The sequence below is a fragment of the Anabrus simplex genome, chromosome 8 (assembly GCF_040414725.1).
Source record: "Anabrus simplex isolate iqAnaSimp1 chromosome 8, ASM4041472v1, whole genome shotgun sequence".
NCBI classification, from domain to species: domain Eukaryota; kingdom Metazoa; phylum Arthropoda; class Insecta; order Orthoptera; family Tettigoniidae; genus Anabrus; species Anabrus simplex.
This window is the reverse complement of record NC_090272.1, coordinates 67,080,006-67,099,643: the sequence shown is the minus strand read 5'-3', so window position 1 is coordinate 67,099,643 and position 19,638 is coordinate 67,080,006.

Here is a 19,638-nt window from a genome sequence, read left to right as displayed (position 1 = left end):
ACGGAAATATCGGAACATAGTTGGTGATTATCCAGCACATCTGAGAACGAACCAAACTGGAGAGCGGTTAATTGAAATATGTGGAGGAAACACGCTTCTACTGAAATACACGTTTTTTAAGCACCTTCCACGGAATCAGAAGACTTGGACATCTCCAACCCCATTATTCGAAGAATTACAACTTGACCACGTCACCATCTTTGCAGAGTCCTCCAAAGAAATTCAGAATGTCAAAGTCCTTCGAGGCGTCAACCTCGACTCTGAATATTACCTCTCCAACGTAAATATCAAGTTCATCCCGTGAAACACACAGAAAAACCGGCCTCAACGGATCCTTCGATCTGACACTGAGAAACTTAAAGTACTTCAAACCGAATTCTGAGAACTAATTTTCTTTCTTTCATCAGCAGACCTCGAACAATTGAAATGTTCTCTTGTTGATACAGATCTTAAAATAGCACCTCAAACGAGGAAACCCAGGCACCCTTGGTGGAATTCGCAATGCGATGTAGCCCTCAGTGACAGACACCAAGCCTGGCTACTTTGGAAATCGCATAAGACTCAGTGGACATATCAGAAGTTCCTCGAAACCCGCAAGAATACCGTCCGAATCATTAGGAACACCAAAAGAACATTCTACAAGAACGAACTGGCCATCATTGAATCCAGTTTTCAAAAGAAGAATTCGAGAAAATTCTACCACACATTCAAACGGAACCTAGCCAGATACAACCCTCCAAACCTATGTTTCCGTGACCCAGCCACTAACCAGGTCCCCCACAATGACGGACAAAACTGTCAGATCTTATCAAAATACTTTGAGTCCCTTCTCAACTGTGATCCACCGTAATCGACTTGTATCGCTAACCTGAATTCAGTTCCAACCAACCCTGATTCTTCCCCACCAGACATTTCTAATCTTCGAGTATCATAACTTTTATCAAAATCTAAATCTCCGGGTGAAGATCGCACGAATACTGGAAATTACTGGATGACAATACGCTACAATCCTTCCTCCAAATTATCCACCAGATTTGGAAGCCGACTCAGATACCATCCAAATGGGTCACAGCTCTTATTTATCCCCTTCATAAAAAAGTGATAAATCGGATGTCAATAATTATTGCGGCATATCTCTTCCTCCTGTTACTTATAAAACCTCTCCAAAGCCTTACGCATTAGGGTCGTAAAACAACTTGATTCAGAAATATGTGAATACCAAGCTCGCTTCCGAAAACCCAGATCCTGCGCAGAACAGATCCAGAATCTAAAAATGACTATCGCCTACCTGAAACACAGAGCCAAACAATTTGTCATAACTTTTGTAAATTTTCAGAAGGCATATGACTTGATTCATCGCACAACTCTTTTCCATGTTCTCCAAGAATCTGGCCTAGACGAAAAGACCCGACAGATCATTCAAACTATACTCAGTTGTACGTCTTCCAAAGTGAAATCCAACCCCCTGTGGGTGGAGAACGCAGACGAAGAATACACCCACGGTATACCTTGCCTGCGGTAAGAGGCGACTAAAAGGGGTGACCAAGGGATGATCGAATTAGAACCATGAGACTACTTGTAATTAGTTCCACCACACGGGCAACACCATGGGTCACTTTTACTTGCGCGTAGTACCACTATGTTAGGTACAAAATAGGTCTGTGATTAGTAGCAACAGAGTGCGCTTCCGGCTTTTACAGTACCTGTGATTAGTACCACTATATGAGCAACACCATAGGTGGGCAACACCATGGTCCTGGCTTGCCTATGATTAGTAACCACTCTATGAGGAACACCACGGAAAAGTATGAGTCCCTGTGGTTAGTACACTTCTGTGATGAACACTATAGGTTTGCGTTGCCTATAAATGCGCCGCAATGTGCGAAACACCATAGGTCTGTACTATATGCGAATTTCATTACCTGTGAGTAGTACCATAATGTGAAATACCGCGAGTCTACTTTACTTTTGATTAGTACCGCAACATGACAGATACCATGGTTCTACTTTTCTAGCGATATGTACCATTATGAGGGGCGGATGACTTGGATTTTGGACCCCTTTAGACTGCAAGGATCATCGATTCAGTAATATGCTATAGAAGCAGTCCCTTGGTCAGTAATACTCTTGTTTTACGTCAGTTTCTGTGAATGTGAGGCATTGCGGGTCGGATCCACTGATTGTTTTAAACAGGGGAGATATAGCTCACATTTTACAACACAAGACGTTCATGTCTTTGCAGGACCAGTAGGTCTGCACAAATCTTTGGTTTAATACAGAGGCTTAGGCCAATATTACCATGCTGAGGGAAATAAGCTCACCGGACAAATAATTAATCACCCTAGTGCGCACGCACAGATGGATCGTTAAGCCTGTACAGATGGCGCAGCGAATGAGTCTCCCGCGCACTGTCTCTGCGTGAGCATAAAGCAGTAGCGATCAGTGAGACATTGATGTTTCAAGCGGACAGTATAGGCTACGTAGATGTAAGGATGTGACAGAATGGCAAAAAGGGGCAATCGTGTTTGGCCGTGCCATTGGTCATACGGTGCGTGCAGTTGCTGGATTTGTTGGTGTTTCGCAGCGGACTATTCAACATGTCTACAAGCAGTGATGTACGACACGTGGCCACGAAACATGACGTCAGAATTGTGGTTGGAAATAGATCCTAACTGAAAGGGACCGGAGCGTTTCACGGCTTGTGATTCAAAATCGTTTTCAAACCCGACAGGAATTGCTGCAGTCAGTGAATGAAGGTTCATCCCAACCTGTCAGCGAGAAAACAGTGCAGCGTGAACTGAATGCAATGGACATTGGAGTCGTCACCTCGCAAGAGACCATTGCTCACACAGGCACATGCAGCTACGTGTCTTCAGTGGGCTAGAAATCATCGAACGTGGACAGTAGCTGACCGGCGGAACGTAATGTGGCCGTATTCCAATGACGCACGTCGTCGAGTGTACCGAAGGCCAAATGAAGTATTTCATCCTGGATATGTGAAGGTCAGGTTCAAACCAGAGGTTGGTCTGTGATGTTTAGGGGGTGTTTCTTGTATCAAGGATTGGGCCCGTTTGCTGAGATAACCACTAGCATGCAGCAGCATATTTATTTAAACTTTCTGGATGATCAGATGTTGCCTTTCAGTCAACATCTGCATGATGAGTATGCTATTGATGTCCCAGATGACAACAGCAAAGTTCATCGGGCTGGGCGCGTTTGTGACTGGTTTTATGAACACTCCCCTACCCTATTACATCTCGATTGGCCTGCAAAATCACCTGACTTGAACCTCATTGAAAATATGTGGGACATGTTAGAAAAGCTGGTAAAACACCGACATCAGCATACCCACCATTTGGTGGAATATCGCGATTTAATCCTGAGTGGCTTAACCTGGATGTGACGTACCTGCACAACCTTTTGGACTAATTTCCTAACCGAATCCAGAGGTGGAGTTATACGGTATTAAATGACGCTCGTAATGATTTCTCCAGGGGTGACTATTTTTTTGTCCGGTGATCTTAGATATTTTAACTTAGGTTTAATATAAATAAGAAACTAGAGCTTCCAAAACAAGGTTACATATCAAAGTGGCTCTCGGATCCTGAACTACAACATGACCTTTCAATGGCCGAACAGGCCAAGATTCCACAACAGGATTACAATTAAAAGCTCACTATGTTTTACTTAATTTGACACTTGCTACCCTTACTCAATACGGAAGCAACAACAGAATATATGGGTCGGAAGAATCCAGAAAGACAGGAGCCGAAGCTCATAATAGACGGCCAAGAAAGGGAAAAACAAAATATTAATAGAAAGGCCGAGAACAAAATAGAATGGGATGCGAAATCCACTGGAGTTATCCCGTGACATGACTTGCTATAAAACCTAATGGGACAGAAGGCCCGGTGACAGAGAGGATAAGCCATACTACGTTGCTGACTAAGACAAGAAAGAAGCGTGTAAAGACCAAAACACAAGATATAAAATGTAGAATTTAAAAAATATTAATCACAAGAAAGCAAGTAAATAAGGAAAACGAGGGTACACACTCGTACATCCTTAAATTACAAGATAACCACAAAAGGGATTACAAATTAAGAAACCCTACATTTAAAACTAAGGTGATCGCAGCACACCCTAACAATTACATGATAAGAGAATAACGCTTATCTTCCCGTTGCCACATGAAGAGACGTTCACATATTAGGTCAAATATTCCTGCCTTCTTTACATGCTGCCCCACCTAATCCGTCATCTCCAAGGAGGAGAACATTATTTATTTATTTATTTATTTATTTATTTATTTATTTATTTATTTTTTATTTATTTATTTATTATTCATCGTTGGGGCCACTAAGGACAACGAGATCTCACCTGTTTGTCTTCTTGCGGGACCACCAAGTTTTCATCCTTTCGGAGTGTGCTTTCTTCCTTGCATCAAAATAGATATCCTTTAGTCGAGTTGGAACTTCTTCTTCGCAAACCTGTCCAAGTTTTTGTTTGAGTGATGCTCAGAGTTGAATGTCTGTTTCTGAGACTCCATACTTTAAAAGATCCTTATCGAACTCCACCAACCAAGGAGGGATCGTTTTGAGACTTCTGAAGTAGGATAACAAACATTTACAGATTCTTTCAGCTGCAATCTGAAGAGGTGAGCGTAAAACGTTATCCTTCTTTTCCGGATTACGCTTGATATCTTTTCAGTGTGGGTGTATATTTATAAATTTCTCCGAAGCCTGTAAACACCATCTTTGAGACTCGGACCAAGAATGTTTTGGATAATCCTCCTTTCCTTAATTTCCAGTTTTTCAAGCAGGCTATGCGTTCGAAGTGTTAAACATTCTACTGAGTATAATGCTTCAGGTCTAATTACAGTTTGATAATGGCGAATTTATGCATTTCGGGAGATGGACTTTTTGTTACATATGTTTTGAGTGAGTCGGAAGGCTGTTTCAAACTTGCTGATGCGTGTTAAGACGGCGAACTTCTCAGAATTATTGGATTCAACCCATTCACCAAGGTACTTGAATCTTTCCACTTTCAAGATTCTATCGTGGGAAGTCAGAAGATGTAGTGGAGCATGCATGATGTTATAAATGAAGTGGGTTTTGGTATAGGAGATTTTGAGACCAGTCTTAACTGCGTATTCATGGAGGTAATTGATTTGTGGAGTAGCTAGTTTAGGAGAGGATACTGTAACCGTACCGGTATATTAACGGCTACATGTTAAAGGAATAATAATTATTATAATATTTGCTACCATTGCGTAACCACATAATTACACACCAATACAAATTAACGCCAAGAGACATGATAATATGTACGAAATTAAAACTATAAGCACTTTAAGCACAAAAAATAATAACAACAGGTTAACCAACATGATGACTAAGAACGGATAATTGGAAAGCGACTGAACCATATCCAGGCGGTGAAAGGTGTTGGCAATGCTGAAGAAGCGAAATCAAAGGCGATTCTAAACTTTACTTAGCAATTTATATTCAAATTAGAGCGCAAAATAATCAACAAAAAATCTTTACAAATCGAAGATAATTTTAATAATAATGTTATTTGCTTTACGTCCCACTAACTACTTTTTAAGGTCTTCGGAGACGCCGAGGTGCCAGAATTTAGTCCCGCAGGAGTTCTTTTACGTGCCAGTAAATCTACCGACACGGGGCTGTCGTATTTGAGCACCTTCACATACCACCGGACTGAGCCAGGATCGAACCTGCCAAGTTGGGGTTAGAAGGCCAGCGCCTTAACCGTCTGAGCCACTCAGCCCGGCAAGATAATTTTCACAAGAAAAACAATTTACCCAGAGTGTAGACTTTTATATAGTTAACCTTAGATCTGAACATCTCACATGACGTTCCACTGTTCATGGCGAAACATTTAAATCACATAATACTGACAAAAGAAAAGGAAGGTAATATTATACAGTCATGAGCATGTACATGTAAGAAAGGAAAACAACCTATAAAATATATATCCTAGTGCAGGGCACCTTTAGGAGGCAACCCCCTCAAAAACACTTCTGAGAAAGGGTGCCCGTCCTAAAATTGAATACTCCAAGATGAAGCGGGATAAACGAAACAGCCCAAAGGTGAAATTTACATATTATTATTACATCGAAAGGCGTTGAATATCTAATTTACAAAATCAACAAAATAAATGGGAACTGTCTCTTAACATATCTCTGATATGACTTGCCGGTAGGCTAAGTCATTGTACTGAAATTTTGGCGATTGAAGGAAAAAACTGGTAAGCTCCGGCAAAAGAAATTAAACGGAACACTACATTTGAAGATAACCAGAAAGATGAAAAACAACTAAGTGCTTACCTGTTGGAGGGGCCAAGAAGACCCCTCACCTGCAAAAGGCAACTTCTCCGTTCAGTGGTCACCGTTCGAAGACGCCTCGGAAGAGCTAGGCTCTAGCGAAACGCTTCTCTCCGGAAATTGGGAAATCGTAAAACAACCAATGAGCGTCCGTTCTTTTTCCTTCACCCACCAATCACAATTAATTTTATAATGACCAATAGGGGCCCAAGAATAAAATCTGATCATCGAGGAGCATCCAGAAACGTCGAAATTGATGCAATATTATGAAACCGGAAACCTCCCATGCCTATCTGGCGCGTGTGTCAAAATTTTTTCATTTTACTTCAATTTTTCCCACGACATTGAAACAATCTTGAAGTCATATCAAAATCAACTAATTCCAAACTTCGCACACTGAAAATATAAACCAGCACAGGAAACATAAATAATTACCTGATATAAAATTCCCCAGTCTTACAATTTTAAATAATCACTACAGATACCATTACGAGTTCAACCTATTTGAACTCCATAAGAAATTCCTCTAGACTGAAGAACATGTCTACATTCCCGGATGACTATCTCGAGAGCACAGTTGAAAAGTAGTGGTGAAAGTCCATCTCCCTGCCAAACTCCTGTCTGGATTTGAAAGGCTTCAGAAATATCAGATCTGAATTTCACTTGATGCTGATGATGATGATGGTTGGTGTTTAAAGGGGCCTAACATCTAACATCTAGATCATCGGCCCCTAATAGTACGACATGAAACGAAATGTAATGAAAAAATAAAAGTCCAAAATCACTGATCAGAATTCAAAACGTGAGGACGAAGAATGAAAGGATGGAAATGCATTTAAGATTATTGATGATTATGCTCTAAAGTTTATCTTGTTATTTTCTCTCATAAATATGTTTTGTTATCTCTTGTTAAATTGTCGCTGTTACTGTTGTTGTTTTGAAAAGAGAGTAGATTCAAACAAAACAAAATAAAAGATCGTTGGAGAAATACATCCTAAATTTAAAATTTTGTGTGGTTTTTGTCCAGATGCCTAGGCCATGCCGTTTCTTCTCCTCTACTTCCAAGGAATACCCGTAACAATAATAAGCAGAACAATTGATCGTAACTTATGTGCCGCGGTCCCGCCATTGTATTCTGTCATTATTAGTGAGTTTCGAAGCGGTCATCGGAAACAGTTTCATCAAGAAAGTGAAGATGAATAATCTAAGTGAGAGGGTTCCATTCCTTTTATAACGTACAGCACATGTGTGAAGATGATTCCACACTTGTTTTCAATTTAGTCAAAATAATAAGACAAACAATCTCAAAAATAACGCTATAATGTGACGAACAAAGACAAACATCACCGTCTTATTGGAGCGAGTTGGCCGTGCGGTTAGGGGCGCACAGCTGTGAGCTTGCATTCGGGAGATAGTGGGTTCGAACCTCATTGTCAGTAGCCCTGAAGATGGTTTTCCGTTGCTTCCCATTTTCACACCAGACAAATGCTGGGGCTCTACCTTAATTATTAAGGTCACGGCCGATTCCTTCCACTCCTAGCTCTTTCCTATCCCATCGTCGCCATAAGACCTATCTGTGTGGGTGCGACATGAAGCTAGTTGCATTAAACTTATTCTTTCAAAATGTAGCCCGTCTTCTTATATATAAAAAAAAACTTAAGTATGATCACATGACCCTCGCGCACGCAGAACCAAACTGACGGGTACATGTGGCCTTAATGACACACAGGGCTTCACACAGAATCAGCACCCGGAGCCTAATGTAAAACGGGCCTGGGTTTCGTGTTTCAGCGTCATGATAAAAATTAAGAACATTTTAAAAAAGTATTGTGGGTTTAGTCAACGCCATAGTACTTCGTTCAGAGGCGAAGCAATACACTTCAAAACAGGAGGTTGCGATTCTTCGCAGTACAATGCTCAATAAAAATTGCTATAACGTATTAGTAACTTTATTGACCACGCGTTATGACCGGCTTATCAGCTTATTGGACACTCTGGGTGTGAAATAGCGCTCGAGTGAAGATAATACAAGGATTTCCGGGCAGGGACGTAACGAATGTAATACGGGCCCGCTGCCAAAGTAAACATTCGGGCCCCTTCATATGAAATGTAAAACTTATGAATAAATTAATATAAATTTATTTACAGTAGTAGAACTAGGTCCGCCTCTGTGGTGCAGTGGTTAGTGTGATTAGCTGCCACCCCCGGAGACACGAGTTCGATTTCCGCCTCTGCCACGAAATTTGAAACTCCTCGGCCATCCTGGAAGTGGTTTTCCGTGGTTTCCCACTTCTCCTCTAGGCAAATGTCGGGATGGTACCTAACTTAAGGCCACGGCCGCTTCCTCCCCTCTTCCTTTTCTATGCCTTCCAATCTTCCCATCCCCCCACAAGGCCCCTGTTGAACATAGCAGGTGAGGCTGCCTGGGCGAGGTACTGGCCATTCTCCGCAGTTGTATCCCCAAACCCAATGTCTCACGGTCCATGACACTGCCCTTGAGGCGGTAGAGGTGTGATCCCTCGCTGAGTCCGAGGGAAAACCAACCTTGGAGGGTAAACAGATTAAGGAGAAGAAGAAGAAGAAAAAGGTAGAAGTAATGTAATATATTGTCAAGTTATAAGAAATAGAGATTATTCGTTATTGTAATATTATTATTAAATAATTTTAATAGGCATTATTTGACTGGCTTCGTGGTTTAACGGCTAAGTTGCTGAACTGCCACTTAGATTTTCGAGCTTAACTTTAATTTATTTCATTTTTCAGTAACTACAGAACTATACGGTACTCTCTAATCGATACCGAAGTCTCGGTTACAACAATTTATTCGATTACAATACAGAAAAATATACGACCAAAATGAAATAAAAACTCTTCATATAAAGTTTTGAAAAGCATCAAACTGCACAACTGATAAGCTAATATTAACTTCGCCCAAATAGAGCTCGTTCGAAATTGAGCTGAGCGATTTTTATTACAACTTATTATTGGCCCTGTACTCTGTAATGGAATAAATGTGTGACAAAAGTTAAATGTTGTGCAAAATTTGTGCAAAATACGATCTCAGGTGCACTACACGTTAAGAGAGGGTCATTTCCTAAGCAATATATATTTTTTTGGTATCGATTTTCATTGCTGTAATTATTTGTAAATAATTTGGTGCAGGTCTTTTCTGAGGAACGTGTTGCGAGAGACAGACAAGGACAAGTACTTTTTACAGCTGTGCTGTGTTACAATCAACACAATAAACTGCTGCTTTATGCGAACAAATGGCAATTCTTCTACGTACAAATTGTAAAAAAAACTGCAATATTTCAACTGATTCTAAAAAACCGCCCAGACCATTTCCGTGCAGAGTGACATTAGGCTAGGAGATAAATATACTGGGTGGTCGGAAACAACGTGAACCGTATATATGAGCTTTAGAGGGTTGGTCATACTGATCAATAATTTGAAAAAAAAAGTAATTCAATATTTTCTGCCGTTGTCAGTTTATTAGCTACTGAAGATAGACAATCAGATCGCTTCGAGGCCGAATTCAAAAGGGCTTTGCGAGGCGGAGTTGCTAAAACTTCACGTAGCTTAAGACAGGCACACGCATGTCTTCCAGTGTTTAATACAAGTATGCCATTACGGCATCCTATCATGGTAAGGCGGTAAATACCAAGATATCCGGTTGTGTTGTCTGAGCATACCGGGAGGGCAGATGTTTTCAGGACGGAATTAATATTGTGGGTTGCATAAAACTACATTGGAAGGGGCGGCTGAATCACGCTGTATATAATTGCGAGTAGTCTGCGGGGCCATGTTTCCAGGTTTTATGAGATACAAGCCAAGAGCTCACCAGCTTTGTTTTTAGAGACTGGGGCCAGATCATGTTTGATCCGCCGTCACACGGTAATATGGTAAGTCAAGTCCATATGGCGAGCTTTACACTGCTATCAAAAGAACAAGTACAAACATTATACCCAGCCGAGCACCAACCAAAGATAAAACTCAGAAAGAAAAATCCTCGACGTTAAATACGCTAAGGAAAATGGAAAACGCAACGCGAAAGAGTGAACCTACGACACCTTAAATGTACATGGGGATGCAGTGTTGCCAACCAAAAGGGTATGAATAATAATAATGCTATTTGCTTTACGTCCCACTAACTACTTTTACGGTCTTCGGAGACGCCGAGATGCCGGAATTTAGTCCCGCAGGAGTTCTTTTACGTGCCAGTAAATCTACGACACGGGGCTGTCGTATTTGAGCACCTTCAAATACCACCTGCCAAGTTGGAGTTAGAAGGCCAGCGCCTTAACCGTCTGAGCCACTCAGCCCGGCCAAAAGTGTATGAGTTCCACTACGGAGGTATTGAAATTCCAATACAGTACAAAAATAAAAAATAAAAAACATTACATACTGACATTTAAACAGAAAACATGCACTTTAATTTGTCCTAAAAGTGCAACTGTAGTAAAACTATATTACAGTAAAACTTGCTCACAGCGGAACCGCAAGGGACCAACCTTTTTTTCCGAATTAGACAAGTTTTCGCATTACAAAAAACATCGTTTTCTGCCTTAAAAAAGTAATTTAAAATATTATTTAGAGTTTATTTTAATTTGCATACTGCCGGGCGAGTTGGTCGTGTGGTTAGGGGCGCGCAGCTGTGAGGTTGCATCCGGGAGATAGGGGGTTCGAGTCCCATTGTCGGCAGCCCTGAAGACGGCTTTCCGTGCTTTCCCATTTTCACACCAGGCAAGTGCTGCGACTATACCTTAATTAATGCCACGGCCGCTTCCTTGGCACTCCTAGCCCTCTCCTACACCATCAGCACCATAAGACCTGTCTGTGTCGGTGCGACGTAAAACAAATTGTAAAAAAAAGAAAACCTGACGCTCGGCTTTTTAGATTGACGTATGTAGCGCACAGATTTTTTAATTATTATTACCGCACTTATTGTTACATACAGAACGATACACAGTATATTATTTTGGCACTTTCACAAGACTATATGATACTATTTCAGAACACTGGATATACGCTCTTTAAACTTATTTCCATGCCGGGCTGAGTGGCTCAGACGGTTAAAGCGCTGGCCTTCTAACCCCAACTTGGCAGGTTCGATCCTGGCTTAGTCCGTTGGTATTTGAAGGTGCTCAAATACGACAGCCTCGTGTCAGTAGATTTACTGGCACGTAAAAGAACTCCTGCGGGACTAAATTCCGGCACCTCGGCGTCTCCGAAGACCGTAAAAGTAGTTAGTAGGACGTAAAGCAAATAACATTATTCAATAAACTAGTTGTTGTTTTACGTCGCACCGACACAGATAGGTCTTACGGCGACGATGGGGCAGGAAAGAGCTAGGAGTGGGAAGGAAGCGGCCGTGGCCTTAATTAAGGTACAGCCCCAGCATTTGCCTGGAGTGAAAATGGGAAACCACGGAAAACCATTTTCAGGACTGCCGACAGTGGGGTTCGAACCTACTATCTCCCGAATACTGGATACTGGCCGCGCTTAAACGACTGCAGCTATCGAGCTCGGTTTTTCAATAAACTTATTTCCATCATAAACCTTTATACAGTACTTCACAACATTACGCTTTCTTCCACAGATCAAACAAAACTTGTTTCATCTTCTTTCTAATCCTGTCTTTCTTAATGTAGTCCTGAGCTGAGTACATTAGTTCAAGAAGAGTTAGATGTAATGGCAAATTGCTTTATGTCACAAAAGCACTGTGGGTCTGTTCGTGGGTTCGGATCTTGTTTTGATCTTCATCTTCTTGCTCGTCTCCTTTTTCTTCTGTCTACCGGGCGAGTTGGCCGGGCGGTTAGGGCCGCGCAGCTGTGAGTTCGGTGGGTTCGAACCCCACAGTCGGCAGCCCTGAAGATGGTTTTCCGTGGTTTCCCATTTTCACACCAGGCAAGTGCTGGGACTATACCTTAATTAAGGCCACGACCGCTTCCTTCCCACTCCTAGGCCTAGACCAGTTACAACAGTTGTGGGTAAGCTTGCCTCAGGAGATGATACAACAGCTTTATGACACACTTCCCAACCGAATCAGTGCATGCATCGAGGCCATATGGGGAGCAACGTCATACTGATAAGTGGGCTCGTACTGTCAAGTGTTTGTAAATTTGACTCGATTCCGTAATCACTGAAATAACATTACACACTCTCTCAACACGTACAGATCACACCAGGCAAATGCTGCGGCTGCACCTTAATTAAGGCCACGGCCGCTTCCTTCCAACTCCTAGGCCTTTCCCATCCCATCGTAAAACCTATCTGTGTCGGTGCGACGTAAAGCAACTCCACTTCTCCATGCTTCAATTTTTTTGTTAGGTGGTGTACATACATATAGTTAAAGATAAAATAGATCAAAAAGTGAATTTAGGTAAGTATTTAACTAAATATTTTAACATTAAGAACTAAAGTATATTTAATTACATTTAAAACGCAGTAATTAAAACTGAGAGGACTTTTCCTATTTGTGAAGATTCTTCAATATCTATGTCGTCAGATAATATGGCCCACTTGAGTTTTAAAGAATTACATTTTCTCACTGTCCTTCCAAATTGTGGAAATCGCTCACTGTGATACACACGCAATTACTTCGCAATGCTGGTGCTTGTTTCTTCATTTTTTAATCGCCCATACTATGTGCGACTTTTCTTCAATATTAAACAATTTCCCTTCCTTTTGCAACATCTCCGCGGTGATGCTTGCATTGACTATTTAACAGACAGACTGATTAGAAGTCTACAAGCGTTACGTTGTTGTCAGCAACCCCAAATACGTAACACACAAAAATCAAAATTACAAGTTATAGCCGACACATTTATCCGAAAATGTGATAAAAATACGTCGTTTTATGTCGTAATAAGCGATCTCGCTATAAACGGTTTCGACTTTACATACGATAGAAGCAATGCCTGCTTGCGGTAGGCGACCCGTAGTTGCCAGCCCATAACCTCCATCCACAGGGGGATATCCCCTTTAGTCGCCTCTTACGACAGACAGGGGATACCGAGGATGTATTCTATCACACCCGCCTACAGAGAGTATTTAGCTGAGATGTTGTAGACTCCCCCTATTGAGCCCTCGCTCAACTCACTAGCTTCTTATCAATCGTACGTCATGCGAGAGAAGTCAACGTTATCACAGCAGGTCACACTCCATTGTTATCTCCTGAATTCCTGTTCATAAAAACAGCATTCATATAGCTGTAAATAATTAAAAAAACTGAATATGTCATACGTTTCGAGTGAGTAAAGACATATCGACACAGCAAATCAACACTGTAAACGGGCAGACTTTTTAAAAAGGCAGCAAATAGTGCGTCTGGTAATTTCTGGTTGAATACAATTGTATGTGTAAATATGCGTGGGTATTAATTAGGTCATCCTAGAATTAAATTAGACTGATAACATAGACGGTGATTTTTTCGTAACAGTATGATTACTTTAAGAAGTCTAAAAGCAAATACGACAGAAATATGACATATTTACAGGAACTTCGATCTAATGTTTCAGAATGTAGGACATTTTCGAACTTTTCAGAAGTCCACCCGCACCCCGCACAGACAATGAATGCATTAATGGCCAATCAATCAATCAATCAATCAATCAATCAATCAATCAATCAATCAATCAATCAATCAATCAATCAATCAATCAATCAATCAATCAATCAATCAATCAATCAATCAATCAATCAATCAATCAATCAATCAATCAATCAATCAATCAATCAATCAATCAATCAATCAATCAATCCCTGTGGGTAGGGGCGATATAATAACACATACAGTATTCCCTGCCTATCGTAAGAGCCGACTAAAACAGGCCCCAAGGGGTCTTAACTTGGGAGAGTGGGTTGGTGACCACGGGACCCCTTAGCTGAGTCCTGGCATTGCTTCCATTTACTTGTGCCAGGCTCCTCACTTTCATGTATTCAATCCGACCTTCCTTGGTCAACTCTTGATCTTTACCGACCCCGACGGTATTAAAGCACTCGAGGTCTAGGGAGTCTTTCGTTTTCACGCCCTTCGTGGCCCTTGTCTTCTTTTGGCCGATACCTTCATTTTTTGAAGTGCCGTATCTCTTCAATTTTCAATTTTTCTCTCTCTGATTAGTGATTAGAGGATGGTTGCCTAGCTGTACTTCCTCTTAAAACAATAATCACCAACACCGCCACCATCAATCAATCAATCAATCAATCAATCAATCAATCAATCAATCAATCAATCAATCAATCAATCAATCAATCAATCAATCAATCAATCAATCAATCAATCAATCAATCAATCAATCAATCAATCAATCAATCAATCAATCAATCAACCAATCAATCAATCAATCAATCAATCACCACTTATGGCAGTCACCCCGGTGGCAGATTCCCTGTCAGTTGTTCACATAGTCTTTTCTCAAATAATTTCAAAAATCTGGAAATCTATCCAACACCTCCCTTGGTAATTTATTCCAGTCCCTATCTCCCCTTGCTTTAAAGGAATTTTTGTCCTAATTTATCTCTTGAATTCCGATGTTACCTTCATATTGTGACCTTTTCTACTTTCAAAAGCACGATTCAAACGTATTCGTCTACTAACGTCATGTGATTAGAGTAATAAATAAGTTACAGTACGATTTCCCAAACTTCTTGTCTGTGAGGCCGCCTGAGCATATCTCATACATGACACAGAAGATAATACCGCATTCAGTAAACAACAACAACAAAAAAACAGAATTTTGTAATGATGTTTGATTTAATTCGCATAATTTCGGAAAGTTGAAAGTTTAATTTAAATTCATATATAAAGCTATTTTATAAGTGCATATAAATTATAAAACAATGTGACACTTGGCTAATAATTACAGCAGTCTGGATCTGGAAACTTAGTTGAAAAACTTGGTGCAGTTGTTGAATCAATGGGAAGACCAAGCGTTTTACAAGCGTAGTCACTCGAATCGAAGATCAGCCTCTACATTAGCTCTGTTTCTGTATTTCGTTTTCATTTGCGTCAGAGTATAAAAGGTGCAATCACACAGGTATTGGAACCTTTCCCACCGTCCCCCATGACTCATGGGACCATGTGACAACAAACCAACCCTTTCGGGTCACGAACACATGGGACCATGCTCCACGGAAGTCGATAGTCAAGGGATCTTTTTGGTCTGTGCCGATTTCTCCTCATTGGGATTGTATACTTAATCCACTCATATGAGAAGTTATCAGCCATACGACTCAGCTAGATCACAGCTACTCTCCCGTTCCTGAGGTCTGAACACGGACTCCTCAGGGCCGAAGAACGTTCGCGGCATATAGAGGCTATCAAACATAAGCTATCTTAAAGGCCTACAATGAACGGAAGAGGATTCTGGATGCATGTTTTTCGGTAGAGATAGGCATGAAATCGTTTAGAACAATTTACTATTCACTCGGTGAAATATACAAAATTTACATACACTCTTGATCCTTTTTACACAGTTGATATCAGCAATCACTTATTTTAGCAGCGGAAAAATAGGGGCTGCCATTGACATCAGATGTTACCTCCACATTCCACAGACCAAAATCTATGTGGACGGCAACGTTAACTGATACTCTCTCTAATCCAATTTAAATTTCCCTTTTGACACAGACGTAAATATCCATATCCCTCTCTACCAAAACAGAGAATTACCGAGAGGTTATTAATATGATCTCACCTTTTCACATACTATCACTTTGAATTGCCTGTGTCCTATATTGCTTACATAACTATTACATTAGTTTGGATGTATGCTACACAAATTGTTTTGTGTATTATCGCGATTGTTTTGTGCGTTCCATCCCCCGGTTACCATAAACCACTTGAGTACGACATACACAATAACATGACCCTATCATATTCACAAAAACAAAACAAGCCATGTTCCCCCCAATGCGAGTATTCCATGGGACTGAATCCCGTATTACACATTAGACTCTATTTACACAAAAGAAAAATGTCCGCTTTTGAATGGTCGGCTAACTTGAGAAATCACGAAAGTAAATATAAAAAAAACATAATTAATCCGAACATTCTGACCATATCAGAAATCCGTCATTAAAACACGGAGAAAGAAAAAGAAATGGACTCAAGTCTTCCATATAAAATTAAACACAGACTTGAACAACGAACTATCACTTGCAATCACTACCAGTGGACTTTCACGAAGTCTAGATTCAAATCGACATCGATTATAAGTAAACAAAACACTTCCTGGAAAAGAAATATATCAAACACATGTATCAATAAAGACAATAGCTGTAAATAACCCGTTGTAACCCGCTGTCTTAGCGAGCTGTTGATCCCTGCTGTGCCCACACGAGGTTCGAACCTGAGACTCTGGTCGTCTCCATCCAGGGTACTATAATCAAGCCCTAATTAATCTAATCATGTATCGAACAGTAGTTACTCTCTACATTGTTTTCCGGATCAAGGCTAATGGACAGTGTGTATTATTTACATAAAATTTGCGTCTTCTTTCACACAGTAGAACGCAACATTCTACCAGACACGTTTTCTTAACAAGGCGAGTTCTTTCTTTTCTCTGGTCATAAATTCTGACCCAAGTCCGCTCCCCTCTCGCACCACAGCGAGACTAATTCACCACATTCACAGGCGGCCTTCAAGGAGTCCATAACATCATTCAATTTAGCTAATGCAGGGTCACCTGCTCAAATTAGCTCATTACGATCCTTATGACCAATAATTATTTATTTATTTCTATTACTCAGCCAGATTATATCAAAAACTCCCTCGTTATACTAGCAATTGGGATTTACCCATACATTTCCAATCGTATCCTCATTCACACTTCCAATCGCCTTTCCTCGAACGACAACGTCTCCTAATTCCACCCGTGTGTGTATAGATTGTGTACCTGGCATAACATTAACTTGCCATTTTAATAGATCGGCATGAAATCATCGATCAAAACACGAAAGAAAATAATAATAGTAGTAATAATAATAATAATAATAATAATAATAATAATAATAATAATAATAATAATAATAATAATAATAATAATAATAATAATAAAAATTAATTAAAATTATTAAATCCTGCCAAAAACACTAACAGACCTTTTACATCTAACCTCAATAGTGTAGTGGAGGACAGGGGTTCAAACCTCGGCACGTCATTTCTTGACCATCTTCAGTTGCAGCCAAAACTTATATTATCATGCAACAAACTCTACCATTACGAACATAGTGCTGATTCTAGCCCAAGCCTTTTCTCTCATACGGGCACTCGTTGATGACTCTGTCACCTCGCTAGTCCCTGTCTAACTTAGGCAATAGCTCAGATGAGATCTACATTATTAATCTACATAGCACTCTACTCCTTTTCCCCTCAATACCTTCTCAGCACTAAATAAACAAAATATGATAACATGCAAATATATCCACTAAAAGGGGTCCCATATTCTATACACTAACACAGGATCACTCCCTTCCCATATCTAATTAATTAATTGAAACAAAAATGAATAAAAGGATTCCCGACCATTCTTGGGCGGATTAAACCTATTGATATACGTTATTTTAACCCTATACTTCATGACTATTATTTACAAAGGGAAATACTAGCATTGGAGAAGAAAACATAACTTTGTACTCAACGGTTGCTGTCATCGGCCTGGTCCGGAGGATCCGGAGGCCTACCCATGTTGGATTACTCCATGGCGTTGGATCCTGGAGTCCTGGAGTTCAGAAGTTCCATATCTTGTCTCGCGTAATCCATTTTTGTAGCACACGGATCACTGAAATTAGATTGTAATTTACACAATTTATCAATTTCTTGCACACGTGTTACCGTTCACTCCTATTACTTCTTTTTCTACCCACTGCCAGTTACATGGAGATGAATATATCGGCTACTTTCAGCTGGTCTATTACACTGTTAAGCCGGGCGCTCCCAGCATCCGCATGATGTAGAATTTTCTATCCCTATCTTTTGTATGTTTTGATAGTTCAGGAACACTTCTCACTGCCTGTTACTCAGTTAATAATCTGACCTGCGCTTTGTTCAGAAACAGCGCGGATTTATACAGATCTATGTTCTCCCACAGAAATTCTGCGTACTATCCAGTAATTGTTGCTATACAAAACCCTACTTCATATTTCACGAAGTCTTAGTCTACTTCGCAACCGAGATCTAAAGTACATCTCATTACCGTAGTCTTCTGTTGCCTATCACAAATTATAAACGAAAAAAAGAGTGAAAGATTTCACCCCCCGCTTTGTTCACATAGTATACAAAGGAGCGGTAATCCGATAGCGAACCGACCGTCGTTTCCCGTCGAAAGCTCCTCAACGAATGCTGAAGCTCCCTGGAAGTGCAAAAACGTATACTAGCCCCGGCAGTAGGGGCGGTTTAGGTACTTCATCCCCACTCTTATTTCGACTGCTCCTGGATAAACCAGCCTGTCGAAATTAGCAATACGCTAGACTGTGTGACTTGGTTATGCACAAGTACGCTATGCCATGCGGAATTGGATATGTTCGGCGGATCTGCCGTAATTAATTTATCATCTTGGAGGGGAAGTAGGGAATCCCCGAAGGCATCTGGTTTTCCACTAGGCGTCCGTACGCTATGAGTGTTATATAAGTTGTTTACCAACGCCTTTCGCTTGGAGAGTATTTTCTACCAGAACTCCTGACTTTATAATTCCACCAAAATTCAGCACACTACTCTAACGGGTGCAGTATTGTTAATTAAGCCTTATTTATGCCGAAAATGCATTAAATCTTGCCCGATAGCTTTGGCATCGCTGTACACTGGCATATGTTTTCCAATATGGAGTCGCTAAATAGTGTTCTTCTCCTGCTTCTTCTATGACGTGTGCCTAGTTCGGGGATTCTTTAAGCCACCCAGTGGGCGGGTGAAGGCGCCTCTCTGGCGGGCTTCGTATTGCACAACTTGATGATACTCCCAACATCTACACAAAGAGAGCTTGCTGCCTGCTTCCTTACCAAGCATATCACCTTGAAATAACTATTAATTGTGCCGATACGGTCACAGTATGTTGTCACGAAAGGCATTAAACTCAGTATTTCTTTTGTAGAAACTGTAGGGTATAGGCGATACCATGGACTCAGAAGTCGATCAGAGACGTTGAGTTGTGATACATTCATGGAACTTCAGGAGCAAATCATTATTCTATAGAATTGTATTTATAAGTACATTATACATCATTACGTATATTCTTTTGATCGTATATATTTTTTAACTAAATATTGGGAGAGAAAGTGAGAAAATGTTTTTCTCT